Below are 17,461 nucleotides of genomic sequence, written 5' to 3'. Positions count from 1 at the left end.
TAGCTTGTTGCATGGGCTTCAGAGTAGAATTTCCATTCAATAATTTTTTTCACTGGTTGAACTAATGTAGAACTTGAGGATGCTAGCTATATGTTTGATGTATATTGCTTTGTATCATAGTTCTGATGATAAGAGGAGTAATATATAAATAGGGAAAAACAGCCATACTTTTTTCAGACTGGGAATGACAAAAATGAAGAGACTATTTTGGCCAATGCTAAGGTATATGATTTATTTGGTACAGAATATGTTTTCCTTATGGCATTTTCAGTACAGGGACTGACTCTGTAAGCCTGCAAGTTTGATAGTGTAACACTTCATCTGTGAGCAGTGAGACGTGTGACGGTGGAGGAGCAAGTTAGAAGTTCTGTAAAAGAAGATTCCTGTGTGAATTTAACAATTTTTGGTAGCACATTTAATGAGTCATCATACTGACTCGTAGGACTTCAGGATTCCATAGCCTGTCAGGATCAGACATACTTCAGTACCCTCTGAGAATCCAATGGCAGAGCAGTTCTAACACAAAGTTTAGTGTAGTGCCATGTGTGCAGCAAGAAGTGTTCTTATCTTCTTTTTTCCATCAGTCCTGCTGCTAATGTTGGATGGAGATGAATCTTTTTCTTGTGACCAAAATCCTGGGGTTTTTTCTGGTTTCCTTCAACATGTTCATTTTCACAAAGTTCTAAACTTAGCCTTCCACTGAAAATCAAAGTGCTTTTCCACATTTTCTTGTTATCATTTTGGTGGATTGCCTTAAGCAATATATTTTCATTGAGTAATAATGATTAAAATCCTGATGCCAGTGACACCTTATTGCCATATGGGAACCTGTGGAAAAGCACTTTGTGTTGACACCTGGGTCAGGATTTTGCAGTCGCATTCACTGGGTTGGTGAGGAGCAACTTGAGCAGGGAGGAGGAGAGCAGTCCTAGAAACCTAACCCAGTTACTTCCAGTCTTGTTTTTCTCCCTTTAGGTAGTCAGCAGGAAGGCAATGACAGAGCTACCTTGCTTGCTTCCATTTAATAATGCAAAAAAAATGTTGTGAACTAGTAAACAGAGTGAGCAAAAAAAAAGTGTTCTGCAGATGAGGCATTGCCAGTAACAAAACGGAAATCTACAAGCCAAATTTTTTGTGAAAACATTTTAATCGTTTTCATACAGTTCTAAAATTAGCCCCAGTGACAGAAGACGAAACTTAGTTAATGTATTTGTAGCTCTAAGGTGTGCTGATTTATTTATGAACAGTGAATATTTTATGAAGTTGAATGAGTATTGCAAAAAAGAAGATGAATATTCACTTCAGTTTTAGAAATGGGTTGTTGTGTTTATGCCTTTTCTATGATCACTTTCTATGAACCTTCTAGTGATTGAAATGCAATTCCCTTGAGCTGATATCAAACTGTACTGTCTGAGGGCACTCAAGGATAGTGGATATAAAACTCAACCTGAATGAATCACATAAAGACCTGACCCCATCCATCTCAGCTAGGATAAGGCCACATGCAAATGTACTGTGACTAGATTTGGAAATGTATTTTCTTGCAGAATGCTGTTCATTTATTTTCTATTGAAAAAATCCTATTTAATTAGCATAAAACGTTTTGAGTAAGGCAAGTTTATTTCTTTAAAAATTTAGTTTCAAGAAAAAATAAGTCAGTAAGGTTGAAATATTCTGGTTTAGCACTTTTAGAAGGCATTCTCATTTTTCTAAACTTTTTAATTATTTCCCATGCAAAAAATATTCTTCATATATTACCCAAATCAGTCACATATAGGAAAAAAAAAACAGGTAAGAAAAAAGCTATTTTTTTTTAATGCAATACATTTGAAATAATTAAAAACCCACAAACTTCTCCTGGAAGTTTCAGATCTTTCAAGTCCTTATTAACCACATTCTGTCTTGAACACTTTCAGGAATTTTTTTTTTAATTTTTTAGGTACAACATTGGTATTCAAGCTGATGAATATGCTCTCCATATATATGGGCACGTGTGTGTGTTTCTGATAAACCTCCCAGACAAATCTTTGTGACAGGATGTCAGTCAGAGCATAGTGTTTTCTTCTTACTAGATCAAATATTTAAAGGTTTTTCAGATCAATAAAGTAGAGGCAAACTCTATTGAAAGGGCTTATAGGTGAGAATTATGTGAAGAATGGTTATGGATGCTTTTTCAATGAATTAGGATGTCCAAGAGAAGGCCTATCAGCAAAGGAAACTTTTGGTAACAAGCATATTTTTTCTTCAGCACACTGTTCACAAACAATTATATAATTCATCCGACTCAAATGTTTTTCTCCCAGTGCACCACTTTCATGCACCATATTAAAGGACTACCAACAGTAAAATCATAGACAACAAATATGTCCATTTGCCCATACCATGCTAAAGTCATGGTCAAATATCGGTCACCCTGGCATTCATCAGTGTGAAGAGCTCAGGCAGTACTGTCCAAATACATTTTGCTGGAGTTCATGTTGTTTGGGATTTGTTTCTTGACTACTTAAGGCAAAGAAAATCTTTGCACAGTCCCTCAGTGCTTTTTAACAAGGAGAATTTCTAAAATTGCTTGATGAAACCAAGGTACAGGAGAAAGTTAAAAGTGAGAAGCACACAGGGTTAGATGTTAAAAATAATGTGCACCTAAAATATATGCAAAAAAAAAAAAAACAAACTGCAGCCTGTCCTTAAAATTAAAAATTGAATTGAAGATCCTTGTCATAAACAGTGGAAGCAGGGAATGATTCTGTATAACAAGGTTGTGGAGTTTGTCCCTCCAAGCCCCAGAGGAGCAAGATCAACAGTGACAATCAGGCTTTGCCTCTTATCTCACCACCAGAGATGGTGTTTCTCTAGCTCTGGAACAAGCTGGCCCTTCGGTAAGGTGATAACTAATCTGAGATTTCAAGATTTATTTTTCTTAGCACCTTTTTTTTCAAAGTTTTCTACACCATAATTTTCTGTGATGCCCTGATAAGGACACATCACTACAAAAGGAGTAGGCTGGGCTTCTTCAGTGTAGACCTTCAATTGAATCTCTATTTATGATAAAAATAGAAAAGGTGCTCCATGTGTTGACCTTGGCTACCAGCCTGTTACTCAGTATAATCCTGGCAGAGACACCTTACTAGATATGATCATCAAAAAGTGGATTATGTAGCTGAACTCTGCTCCAATACTGAAGCATTCAAAATCTATTTGGAAAAGTGTCAGCAATATAGTGTTCATATCCACGAGAAGCTTCTGGCAGGAGATTCTTCACAGGTTATTATGCTACCACCTGAAACCAATTGCCTGAAACAAATAAGTTCTTCTTTAAAACACCCTACTCTGAATTCTCAGTAGGTATTGGAACTAGTTTAGTAGCTTTATTCAAACTACCGTATAGAAACAGAAAACATTTATTTCTGGGCAGAGGGCTGCGTGAGATTTTTGGTTAGTTGCAGTTTTGGTGGGGCTTTTTAGCTGCGCTTTAGTAATGAAAGCTTTTAAGTTTCTTTAGAAATGACTGATAAAGTCCTGTGCATGACTGTATTTATTTAATTTCTGTGATATATCCATTTATAAGACAAAAGATAAAGTTTTAATATAATGATGCATAGCTGTGGTCAAGGTTCTTCATTAATTAGAAATAGAAGGGAAGCTAATGGCATGTTCACAACATGCAGTGAAATATGTTTAATTAACATGGAGAGGCCTCCAAAAATAGTATCTAACTGAGCTAGCTCCAAAAGCAGTAATATTGCACTTACTTGACAAACCACTTAAACTAATTAGCCTTGCAATGAGATGGGGCTTAGTAGCTCAGTTATATTGTCTCTCCTCTCCAAACATATTGCTTTTGGGGCCCAGCAAGGGACATCACCTGGCACTGCTTTTCACCCTGCAGCCCTGCTCCCACACTCCCACTTGCCTCCTGGGCTGTGCTGCATTCTCCACTACATGTGCTCTGCATGCACCTGCCCTCTCTTCTCTTTTGGGTACAGGGGAAAACACAAACACATCCCTCATCCTCCTCAAAAATAATCCAAACCCAAGATCACAAGATGAACTTCCCGGATGATCTTTTAAAAGAAACAGAGTAAAGTTAATGTTGTCTCAGGGGCTGACTATGCTGATATTGTCAAATTCAACATGTGTTTGAATATCTAATATATTATTGAAAAAAATCAGCTATATTTGGTCCCATTAAAAAAAAAAATAAAAGTAATGATAAAGGCTGGACAAAAAAAAAAAAAGGAGAAAGTATAGATTAGGGATCATGGCTTGTTGTAACAATTCTGGAACAATATTCCAGACTTATAATAGCAGCTGCATAGTTTATGGGTCAATGCAGTGAATGTCAATGCTTCACAGGCAATACCTGTCCACTGAAGGCGTGGTTTGGTTTGGTTTGGTTTGGTTTGGTTTGGTGTGTAGTGAACATGCTGCCTGCTTTTTGTGGAAGCAAGTGGCTAAGCATGTACATTTACAGCAGCATTTGCTTTGGAAAAGTGAAAGCACTACATTTTTACAGTAATCCCAAATTTGAATAAGTAGCACATATAGCAAGGGAGTTAAAATGTCTTTGTTTAATCTAATCACATTGCAAAAACAAAGTAATGGTTGTGGGTTAATATCCTATTTAATTTAATGTTTTGCCAGAGAGACACAGAGGTGTCATCACATATATAATATGTTACAAAAGAGAAATTGATAGAAAGACTTATGAATCCCCCAAAGCTTTTTCAGTTTTCTCCATTTCAAAAACTTACAGAGCAAAATTATTATTATTAATATTAATAATAATAATAATAATATGTATTCTAGAGCTTTGTTATTTTTAAAGTAAAGAATTTGTTTTTGTGAAGATAGCATGTTTGCCAGATTTCATCCTTTAGTGGATTTTTAAATCCTAGTTATTTGTTAGTCATAGAAATGATGGCTGAAACTGAGCCATTGCGACTCTGGGAGACAATACCATAATAGAGTGAAATACCTCTAAATATAAGGAAAAATGATTAATGTATTTATTTTCTTGAGACTAAACCAGAAGTGAAAGTAAATGGTTTTTGTTAAAAAAAAAAGGAAAAAAATGGTGACTTAATCTGAGAATCCCTTGGGCATGAGAACTATGACTCAGCTGGCTCCTAATTTGATGCTGATATTCAGAAAATTACAGACAGAACACCACAGCCCTATCAAAAGTGTCCATATCCTCAGCACTAGGTGAAAAGAATAAAACTTTTTACAGTGTTTCACAATAGGATGACAGCTGTCACCTCTACTTTGTGGAGGTCTGTCTTACTGGCACTTGTGAATGACTTACTGGTTAATACTTCTGATTTATAGGCAGAGAAATAAAATTAGTGTAAGAATTATGAAAACAGCACACTTACACTATCAGAAAGATAATTTGAGTAAGAAGACAGGCCATTGGGTATATGAATGACATTTTTGAAGGTATTTTTGGCATATTTGCCCAAACTGTGAGCTAATTTTTAGTTTGAATAAGGACATAATCATGGGTTAATTATAATTAGCATACTTCTCTTTTGTAAGTAATGTCTCCTGCATGCATAATCTGCACTACAGTTCAAAAAGTTTGCTTTAGCAAATGAATTAACATGTAGGGGCAACATAACTCAAGACTTCTAAAATGCAAAGAGACAGATACATTCACCAAGATGAGCACAGGCTAACAGATTATTTTACCCAGGTTCTATCTCAAGTTTTGCAGTACATGTTGACTCCATTATTAGCTCAGATGGGCTGCTACTGTTGTTGAATGACGTGCTTTATAGATATCTGGCTGTGTTGGGGAAACCACCAAGCTGAAGGCCAGGGAAGCAGAGATGCTCTGGTAGACACTCTGATAACATGTGTGGGATTTTACAGACTATGTTTTGGTGACACTTGTGGCAGAAATTAAAATTCCAGGTAACACAATTATTCTTGTGAGGAACAAAATTGCACAAAGTAAACTGCATCTCAAGCTCAGGAAGGATCTGAGGATAGAATTGCTAAAAAGCAGTTACTGCAGAAAGAACACTAAAGAATGTGTTGGAGAAGAAGGTGGTAGTTCTTGGTTTCCCATTCTAACTCTAGACTGCAAGTCAGAAATATTTCAAGAGAGTAATAATTAAGAAGAACTTAAAAATTTTCAAAATTCATTGCAAGATATAAGAGTAATACTTAAGTAGAGCTTAAGACATTCAAAATGCATTTTAAGGTATTGATCACAACTTTCAGGCCCTAGAAGTTTTAGACAAGTGAAACAAAGGGTCAGCTTTTCACCTGACTACCCCACAGCACACTCTTGGGTTATATTTTCCACTGAAAACAGCATGGTGAAACAAATCCTAGCTATATCTTAAAGAGAGAGATCATTGTTTATTTTGTTACAGTACTAAAAAGAAGGAAGCTAGAATAACATTAAATTTTCAGTTTTCTAGGTTTTTACTGAAGTTTCTAAGCTATCAAAGAGAAAAGTCAACTATATCTGACAAAGAGGTAAAGAAACTACTGTATACAAGTAAACACATATCAGCTTGATACATTTTATTTTGAATTCTCAAGCTCAGATTTTTCTTTATAAGACTACTTAGAAATCCAAACAGCCAGAAGATTTTAAAGACTCATCAGATACAGTTTGCCTGTGTTCTTTCTGGACTCCCACATATTTTGAAGGTACGGTTTTTTGTCCAACACTGAAACATTTTTTTCCATCGTGTTTCTGTGTGTGTTTTGAGTATCACATAGACTAGTGGCCTTTTTGGAGCTGTCTTTCCACTTGTACTTCAATCTCCTTTGGAATGAACAGGATTCTACACTAACCTTTAAGCATACAGAAAAGACATAGCAGGGAATACAGAAGGTTAATTTTTTAGCCAAAGATTACTGCCCTTTGAAAACACTGTTTTTTTTCTTTAATCTGATATTAATTATATCCCTAACCTTGCTGCTGAGATCACTTATTGACAGCATAAAACAAGAATCACTCTTTGTCATCTACACTGTGATCTTTGAGTTAAACTACTTGGATAGGATATTCACATGGTATGGTTCCATAGGGTTTATTAAAGGAAATTGTCTTAGCAAATATGTCTGTTTCATTTGATTCTGAGGAATAATTGGTTAATGAGGGAATGATTACTTTGTTCAGAGATGATTACTGGAGAAATGTTTGGTCCATATGTTGCTGAATAATGTGAAATTCTCCAGTGAAAGGGGACAATGATTAGAAGAAATAAGATAGCTGGAGAATATATTCCCCAAAGTGTTACACTAGTATTTGCTAACAAGCCAACTCTAAGGATAGTATTTCCCTCAATAGGCATGGAAGTTCAAAATACCACATTGGTTTAAACTGTTTCTTTCCTTTGCTTTTCTTAGATCAAAGAACTGCATCTTCCTCTGATAAACAATATGACTATCACAGCTGTTTCTCCCCTTAAACATGATGTTAATTTGTTATTGTTGTCTTGATGGACATATATTAAAACAACTATATCTTAAAATTAATCCCATTCATCTCTTCTGCTAATTAGTTTATTTTACCATAGGAATTGAGTGTATTGACCCTCTGACATACATGCAGTGGTCATGCATGTGCACATGCACACACACAGAGGCACATCGTAGCTGGTATGCATTGTAATTCTTATAGTTAATTAAGAATATTCAAGTGTTTTGATTATCCAGAGTCATTTTCACTTGCATACTTAAAAGTCTCAGTTTATTGCTGAAACTTGGCGCGCTTGCTTGAAATCAAAAGGTGTCTTTTTCCTGAATATAAAAATGGCTGCACACCTCCAGAGATTAATGAAATGTAGGTAGGTAGGTAGGTAGATGTGACACCATTTGCGAATTAACAGAAGATACTGAAAATTTCAAAGCTTCCAAATGCTAAGGGTCTAGTTCAGTAATATGTTCAAATGGATGTCCGACTTGAAGCCTGTGGACAGTCCTACAGAAGTTTATGGCAGGGAAGACAGGCAAGCAACAGCAGATTGGAGGAGGGACCCATAGATACAGATCTCTGAACTTTCAGAAATGCTAGATGCTTGACTGCCGCTGATTTAAACTGGAATTAAACAGCTCAGTGCTGTTGAAGCTGCCTCTGGCATCTAGCTTTCAGCTTCTGCCAATTACCCTGAAAAGTACCTTGGACCAAAGTGACTTGCCCAAGGTCATACACAAATATGTGTTCTCTTTTCTAAAGTTGAAGGACTGTTCAGTAGCTATTTCATTTTAAAAAGTTATAAATTTAAAAAATTTTTTCTGTCCATTTCCTTTTCATCCAGTTAAGTCTTTTATCAGCTCTGACTACAGACAAGGAATTCAAAATTCCACTTCATGATGTCTGATGGAAAATTTCTTGTTTTATTTTCTGTAAGCAAAGTAGTTACTATTTGCCAGTTCAATCCCCAGGTTGATAGCTTTCATAGAGTGGAAAATAAATGTGAATGAAACATCTGTCAACACTATTATTTTCTAATAAAATTAATAGGCAGATGCTTTTAGATGACAAAGCAAAGTGTTTCAGTTCTGATTTGTTCTTTTGTCCTAAGCTGAACTTGTGGTCATTGAAAAGTACCTACCTAAAAACATCTCAGTATGAGCAATAATTCAGTAATATGTTCAATAATATGAGTTCAGTAATATGAGATTCTTCCATGTAGAAAGGTATCATTGAGGCCAACTGCTCACAGAAAAAATGTTAGTGCATTGTCCAAAAACATACTTGTGTGGAGGAAGGTACCCTCTCCATTGGCAGGACTGGTAGCTCAATCTACATATAGTTTGCACAGAAGTACTGTGCCAATTCAATTACCGTCTGATTAATGAAGTGTAGCAGGTTTATTTCAGGGGTCTAGCTAGCTATTAATTAGCATATTGGGGCCTATACTCTACTGTTTTGCCCTGATATGCTTTGAAAAATCCCAATGCAATTAAATAAACTCTAATATGCTTTAAATAGTTACTTGAGAAAACACATTCAGATTTTTTTAAAACCCTTATGGGATTTTTAAGCACATCCAGATTTATTGTAAAGCATCTGAAGTTCTTTGTAAACACTATTGTTGTGTTGGTTTGTGCTGTTCAGCAAAACAGCATTCCCTTTGCTTTAATGGAAGACTTCCTCTCACACAAGAAGCTGGTGTTATTTCCTTATGGTGCTCTGGAGCAAATAATGAGGTTGCTGGTACCCCCAAATCCCACTAAAGTTGCTTGCACGTTTCATTATCTGCTTATTTGCTTATTTTTTGTTGGATTTCTTCTCTTCTACAACCTTGTAATTTTTTTTTTTTCTCCAAGATCACTGTTAACAGTGGAAAACGGGAAAGCTTGTTAGCATAGGGTTTGAGGTCAGGCAGTGGAGAGTAGGAAGCACCACACTGCCTAAACTAGAAGGAGCTGAACCCTTTCTACCCTGGACAGTAGCACAGAGAGCTAATAAATGCACTATATGTTCCTCAGGTCAAAGGGATTGTCTGAGCAGGAGCATTTCAGCGCATACTGATCACAAGTGGGCTGGAGAGATGTTTTATTCAGAGCATTAACTATTTAGTATCCTTGCAGCCTGGGAGATACAGGAGTGTGAGACCAGTTAACAGAGACATGGAAATATTGGTTAGATATGTCCCTTATTTATAAATTTTAGTACTCCTCTGACTTTAAATAGTTTCATGGCTTCCAATGTGTCACAAGTGACTTACTCAGCTCTGTATCCCATGTACTTCATAGACCAGTTTGTTTATCCTCTTGTCTTCACCAATCCCTTCTGTTTCACCCCCCCAGAATCTTTCTCCCACTTCATCTGGATCTCAAAAAGCTCTCAAATTTTAGTCTACTATTCTCCTTTGTTCTCTGCATTAACACTTATAAACCAGTTAAATCCCTTATCCCCCTTTTTCCTACAAATAGCAAATTAAAACTTGTTTTGCTCTGGAGGCCTTCTTTTGTTTGCCCACTCACCAGTGATGCCTGCGTGCTCCATTGCCTTGTGTGTGCTCATGCCTGGGTTAAATCCTGTGCTCTTAAAAGTGCCTTTTTGCCTCTGAAGAAGTTTGTGGGAGCTGGGTCATCTTCTTTAGACCCAAGTTTTGGCTTTTAGTGTTCAGACTTGTCTTTTTTGTACCAAAGGTTCTGCTATTTACTTTAAAGAAACTCCTCATCTTCCCTCAGCCACAGTAAAAATTAGTTCTTTTGTTAAACAGGATTGCATTAGAAGGCTCTGTATTACATATGCCTATACATATTATCATATTATAATATGATAATATGCCTATACATATTATACATATTATCCCATCTTGTCTAAAACGTATACTAAGGAATGATTATTTTACCTGTGCATTTTAATGTGCTGTTTTGCACTCACCAGCCAGCAGCGAGTTACAGCAAGTTGCACAATCATCTGCTCACACTGTTCCCCTACCCTGGGGAGTGTTGCTATGGGGGTTTGTGGACCCACAGTCAAGCAAGCTTGTATGAAGAAGCTACCAAAAGTGAGGTACCACTGCAGATCCAGTACGCAGCAAAGGGCATCTGAGAGTAAGGCTAAAGGCAAGGTTAGGAAAGGTTGCTGATACCTAGGTCCCAGGGCAGCACTGTAGACCTTCCCAAAGGGCTCACATCAGAGCAAGACAGAACCAACATGCCACACTTCTCTTGGTATCTTCCTTTTCTTGACCTACCCCCTTTTTTTTTTTTTTAATTATTTTGTCATTTTCACTGCTGTTGTCCTTGTATACAAACAGTCCTGAAATGCACCTGACAAACATCTTTCTGTGCATTCTTGTAACTGATGGAGACAACTCAAATGCACCCTGAACTCTAGGCACTTGCAGAGTGCTTTTGAATCAATAGAGTGATTCATGTGCTTAAATTCAGGCACATGTTTCATTACCTGGCTGAACCATGGCAGAAAAGCCATTCACTTAACATTAGGGTTGTTTTGTTTTAGAAATAGCATGATTAACTTCCTGCCTTTGCTATTTGTATGCAAAATGTAGTATACATATTTTGCATAACTGAAGCTAAATGCAAGGTCATAACTGTGCTTTAAATGGGCATAAAGTGCTAAATAACCTGGGTTTAGGGTGATTTCTATGGGTGATTATTAAATGAATGATTGATTGACAGGTTGGTCTAACAGGGTGGCAGTGAGATGATTGGATAGCCCTGTTCCATTACAAATAGCACTCTCACCCTCCTTTAGCCCTGTCTTTACCACACTCAAGCACACCCCTTTTACGAGGTGGACATTGAACTATCTTTCCACAGTGTCTCCAAATGGTACAATGAATGCATTATGTGACTATTCATTGCAGCAAAGTTACCACATAATAATTTACAATTTTATGGAACTGCTAGGATTAGCTATGTATCATCTATTTTTAATACACATCATTGTGGTATTGGAGCAATAATGAATGTATTTAAATAAATCAAAAAACCCAAATGAATGCTGAGTTGTTGTCAATCACTTGCAGATGAGCCTACTCTGGTGAGAAGATATAATGGAGAATTTTCTGAGAATGATTTATTGAGTCAACCAGCATGACTCTGGAACAAGAGATACCTTTCCAGCACAGAGCTACACACAGAAGTAAAGTTTAGTGAGAATACCTACGTGACAAATCTGAGGTAAATTTTTGTTTAAAAGTTTTATCTAGATTTTTTGAGTTACAGTGCAGAATGAAAAAAAGCAAAACTAAAACAACCGAAACTGGACAGAATAAAAACGGTACCAAAAGCAGAATCAAAAGGGAGCATATTCATGTCTAATTTTTAATTTACAAGCAATGGAGATCCCTGTATCTCTTATGCAAATGTGTTGACTTACTGAGTTGAAGGGAGCCATTGCTTTGTCCTTTGAAGGAAAAAAATTACCCAGTTTCATAGGAAAGAATACTAAATTTAGGTTTGCTGCATTCTCTTTGTGAACTTCTTTTTTGCCTTTTATTTGGAAAGAGTTACTATCTGAATTTGTATCATAATCAGCTACCTTAAGGTAATAGGACATAAAATAACTTTAAGTAATGAGGTTCAAGAAACACAAAATATTTTACGTAATGCTTCTAGTCCTGCAGAGAAAAATGCAGTTTTGTTTGAGAGGGTTGGAAGAAGCATGTCTATTTTCTGGGACTGATAATAGAACATTTCTATCTCCTGAGCATTTGACTTCATGCCACCTATTCCATATGTTCTGAACTCAAATCTAAGTAGGATTAGACTGGGTCAGTTCATGGATCAAAGCTCCAGGGGAAACTTAAATGCTATATACAGGAAACAATATTGATGATCTAACTTTTTATTGGGCATTATTTCAGTGAAGTAGCATGACAGATTTGTCATGGGGCCACTCTGCTGTTAGAGGTGCTGTTATACAATGTCATGTAAAGATTTTATGATCACTTAGGAAAAAGTGTCAGGCAGATATAGGTATAGATATAGATACAGATTATATAGATATTCTACCCCAAGATAATAATTTGTCTTTTAGTTTCAACTGGAAAAACAATCTTTATTTCAAAACTATCATATGATCATGATGACCATTTTTAAAAGCAGGCCATATTTCACATCAGAAATACATTTCATTGGTGCTGGTTTTATTTCTTTACACAGTTGTTAAAGAACCTGGTCTTACAAACTGATGCCATTGAATGAACATTTGGGGTTAGAATACAAAATTGCACTAAAATTAACAGCTCTCTGCACCAGCCTCATCTTTTACAGATGTAGATCAGACTGCAGTTCTGGAATGTTCATTTTTAAAGAGCTTGGAAGTAAAAAACACTTTCACTGAAACTGCAGTACTGTCACTGAGCAGTGATGGTCAACACAGGAATGCCTGACGATACAATGCCAGCTGTCATCTGAAATTGTGCATTTTTGGAATCTTTCTTCTGTGGAAGTAATTGATACCATTTGCACAGAAGGACTTGGAATGGTAACCATGAAGTGAGGAGAGAAGAAAGCCTTTGAGATAACCCATATCCTGAGAAGTGACCTACTCCTTTTACCACTAAAGTTAAAGATTGTTAGATAGGTATAAAAACCACAAAATACCATTAAGCAAAGCTGTTCTACCTCTTGGAATGAATAAGTTTACTTCCTTCCCAGTGCCTGTTGTCCTGTATGCATAGCATGACAATCCAATCTCTAAGAGCAAAAATGAAAATTAAGTAAAAATTAGTGTTAATTATGAGGGCGTGGTTTTACAGTTTCACTTTCATTGACTAGAGCAGCAGAGTGCAACTGGAGATCTTGAAAGAAAAGCTCTTCACCTGTCCTCTGCTTAATTAAAATACATTAGATAAATAGATTTATTTGAGGGTTTGATGTTAAATGAAGATGAATGAAATGTTTTATGGAAGTCGATGAAATGTTATCTACTTAAATAAGCAATTCTGTTCTACCAATACTTGGCCTCACATAGAAGAACCTGTCTTATTCCTACTTAGTTATGAGCAGTATTTTACTGAGGCTTTCTACAGTCCACTATAACATTAATTTTTTCAGTAGCTGGGAGCAGGCAAACCAGAAAAGAGCAACTATTTATAAAGGGTAGTTTGAGGTGTTCCACAGCAGCCAGGTGACATCAAGGCCTGTGATCTTCTGTGATCTTCACTTCTTGATAAGGATTCCATGCATTCTGGTCTTGCCCAGTCAATGCAGACTGCCAGCAGATTTTGCCCCGTGGAAATTGAGTCTCCAGCTCAATCAGGTCATGTGGGGTAGCTTTAGATATTGTTGCCTACAGGTGTCTATCCTCATGCTATCAGTCCTCTAAGCCTAAACAAGCCTCTACCAGTTTTGCCTTAGGTTAGTGACCTAGAGGGCCCTAAACTGGTGCTAAACGGGCCCCAGTACTTTTTCAGCCAGTGAGGGCTGATGAGGTCTATCACATAGCTATCTCAAGTCCTTTTGCATAATCAAATAATTTTCACTGGCTTCTTATGAAAAGAAGCCTTCCTCACCTCAGACATTCCTGGAGCTACAATTTATCCCATAGGATTCACACATAATTTCATTGGCTATCTTGGACTGAAGTGCAGTTGTTGCAGACTGCTTGCAGAAGCTCTAGCTAAGAGTAGCATATTTTGGCACATGGTGTTCCCATGCCCATGAGACACAAAATTGCTACTTAATCCTTCATGGTTTTGGTTTTTTTAACTCTTCAGAATAAATTTTAATGTTGTTCTTTATGATGATCAACTTTTCATCCAGCATCCCATGCTACTTCATTTGAATTAATTAAGCTCTGGTGGTAGAAATGCTTATATAAAAGTTAATTGACCATTGCAGTTTGGGTAGATATACTAAAGGATGAATCCTCTCTGCCACAGTGCCAGGGTTTATAAATATCATATATACAGGACAGAAGGGAAGAAACAGGCCCACTTGTGGAATATGCTGAAGAACTATTGCTTTGTATATTGCCCTATATCTCTCTTCCTGCCACAGTTTATATAAAGTTCCTCTATAATCAGCTCCAGTTGTTGTCTGAAGAGAGGTTGTTATCTCATCAGGTCTGTTAGCACTCCATCTTCTCTGCTTCTGTGTCATCAGAAAGAGCTTAAAATGAAATCCCAGGTTGTTCTTACAAGTTTCTGAATCAGTTCTGCCACTTTCCACTAAAATTTGGAATAGAGTTATTGTTAATCATGAACATTTAGAGATGACTGCTAAATGGTTTAAGGAAATTATGTTTTGTTTTCAGTTGCTAAAAACAGAGAAACTCCTAAGTTGCAAAAAACAAAGAATGCAAAGCATGCTAGTGACTAAGGGGGTGCAGAATTTCACTCCCACAGCAAAACAAGCCAAGCCCATAATAGTGAAAATTTGTTCTCTTGGCTCTGGTTGAGTTACCAACTTGCATTCTGGATCAGTCCATGCATCCTATTGACACTATGAAGAAGAAGGGATTATTGTCTTGACATTTCCTTCTAATTTTTCTAAAAAGAAAATAATAATTTGTAGCTTGTCAGTCTTTGCCAAGATTCGGCTTAGAGAGAATATTTTATAGCTGAGATATAAACCTCTGAAGTAAAAATGCAGACACAACTTTAAGTACAGTGTTGCAAATGCAGAGTTAAGTAATGTTAATCTATCAATACACAGTATGTGCAAACATATGTTTATAGACAGAGAGACAAGCATGTATAAATGAGAGGATAAAATCCCTATTTCTCATTTGGTGCTATGCAATTTCTATCAATTTAGAAATGTGTTATGATTTTATTTTAAGCTGACATACTGTAAATTGTGCTTATTTGAGAATACTTACTTAACTCTTAGGGTTTATAAGACAGAAAAGGAAGATATCTTTGGAAGTCCTCCAGTGACCTAAAATGAACTAATAAATAATAGAAAAATGTTGTCCTTTGTTTGGACACTTTGGAATGGTTGTCATCTTTAAATCTACACCTAACATAAAAATAGGCTTTCAGTGATTAGGATTTACTATAAAATCTGCTAAATATAGCAGAGGTTGCTTCTTTAGGGGCAGGCTGTATATTATGCTCATGTTAAAAGAGAAATTACCAGATCTCTAGGTGAGGTATTTTAGAAATTTGGCAGATGGCTTTACTTTGTATTTGTGGCACAGAATTCTGTTCTAATTTTGTGTTTGATTGGAATATTCAACAGCTTCTGGTGCTACTAGGACTTGCTATCTGAAAGACAGAGTTTGCAAACTATAAATATGAACTTTGAAAATATATATCCTAGAGTTAGTCCAGTAGATTGTGTTTATAACGCTCAGTTATTGGCTGACTGATGCATTTTGGCCCCAGACCAAAAACTGCTTGGTTGAGCAGTGCCTCTTGCCAACTGGGAAGACAGGGCGATATTGGGGCAGTGGTTAATATTGGGAAGGTTGGGTTCTGACCAGCTACCAGTCTTCTCCCTTCATGGTCCCCCCAGCCTCAACTTCAATTCCCTTGGCCATATGGCCTCAACTGTCCTATTTATTCCCAGCTGCTGATTTGTTCTGCTGTGGAACAATTCCATTGGAAGACGAGAAAAGTTCTGTCTATACGAGCAAGGGACTTCAGCCTCAAGTTTATTCACAGCCTGGCTGGCAACCTACCAAACAAGGCGTTGGTAGGTTGACTTGTGCCACTGTTGTCAGCACTAAGGGGAGCCCTTTTCCTGTGGGGAGACAGGGGAGACATTTTCCATCTGTCTCCTCAGCTGCTCCCACCATGGAGTTCAATGGAAGCAGAGCTGAGCCTGTACGGAGGTGCGGGCAGGTGGCAGCAGTGACATTGCCTGCAGCATTGGCCAAGGTGAGGGGTGGATCTTGTCCTTGTCCTCTTTCAGCTGTTTGCCACCAGCTTTCTTCAGGGGTGACAACACCAGAAGCCTTGCCTGGAGCTGTGATCTGTTCTGCACTGCCCATTGTGCCAGTTCACACCAAAACATCAGAACCTTTCCCAATAATTTTGGCTTAAGTGAACAAGACTTTCAACCTTAATTTGTAGAGTCATGACTGATTTGTGGATGTGACAAAAGTGTGCTCATATACGCTAAATAAAATTTTCTCTGATATATCCCACATCATGGTCTGCTTGCTCATACCCCTGCCCTGGCCTGAAGCATATGGGCAGATATATAAGAGATGTATTTCCTTCTACTTCCTACAACTGGATTTGTCAGGGACCGGCAGGCTTGTTTAACACATTGAAACAGACAGTATTTATTTACCATAATTTATCATTTTAACTTTAGTTGAATGTGATCTTCAAGGAGTCATTCTGAAGTGGTTATATGAGACGAGTAAGGCAGTCTTTGCTGACATTGCTATTTTTCACACAGGACTGGTCAAAGCTTTCTTCAAACTCTTCCCAATCATTAAACACTGTGTCTCTTCCCTGAGTTTTCTCTGATAGAGTGCATATTCCCAGTGGAAATGACAGAGGAATTCAGAGGAGAAATTTAAAAAGATACCCTGAAGCATATCTGACACTATAAGAGAGGGGTCCCATCATGGATTTGTATATAGGTGGGTGATACTGTAGAGAATTTTCTGTTTTCTTTGTCAAATAAAGAGCTTCCAAGTGTTGGAAGTGGCATTCAGAGTGTTGTGAGTGGCATTCAGGTTCGAATTCAGGCTTTGCGAGTCAGAGGGGACAAGAGTAGATAGCAGCCATTCAGCTGTTTGTCAGAGTGGATTTTCTACAAAAAGGAGGATTTAGCAGTTCTGTTATCCACTGTAATTATACAGTAGATAGAATGTCCAGTCCATCTGTAAAGAAGTGTTTTTCTTAGAAATAGTGTTGAGAAGGTCTGATGTGGGACAATTGTACTTTTTGGCAAGGAATGACAATTTTTAAAATACTGGCAAAGCCTCTCCTTTTGTACCATAAATTCTGGCAATAACCAACCTTTTCTCCTTAAACTGCCAGCTTACGTTGGCTCCATTTGTTTTAAATCCCTTGTTCTCAACAGGCCGTGTAATCAA

The 17,461-nt window shown here is 37.1% G+C and overlaps 1 protein-coding gene across 2 annotated transcripts in view; it reads left to right on the top strand.

Annotated features, from left to right (window-relative positions):
* LOC129117638 (uncharacterized) overlaps positions 1 to 17,461 on the top strand; it is a 375,689-nt gene that overhangs the window by 100,301 nt on the left and 257,927 nt on the right. For both annotated transcript variants that reach the window (XR_013180864.1, XM_077173394.1), the window contains exon 8: positions 11,481 to 11,634. The gene's annotated coding sequence lies outside the window, so the exon portion shown is untranslated. The remainder of the gene's footprint in view (positions 1 to 11,480; positions 11,635 to 17,461) is intronic.

This window comes from Agelaius phoeniceus, chromosome 2, assembly GCF_051311805.1.
Source record: "Agelaius phoeniceus isolate bAgePho1 chromosome 2, bAgePho1.hap1, whole genome shotgun sequence".
In the NCBI taxonomy this organism is placed as follows: domain Eukaryota; kingdom Metazoa; phylum Chordata; class Aves; order Passeriformes; family Icteridae; genus Agelaius; species Agelaius phoeniceus.
The sequence above is the reverse complement of the archived record's forward strand: the minus strand, read 5'-3'. Positions and strand labels throughout refer to the sequence as shown.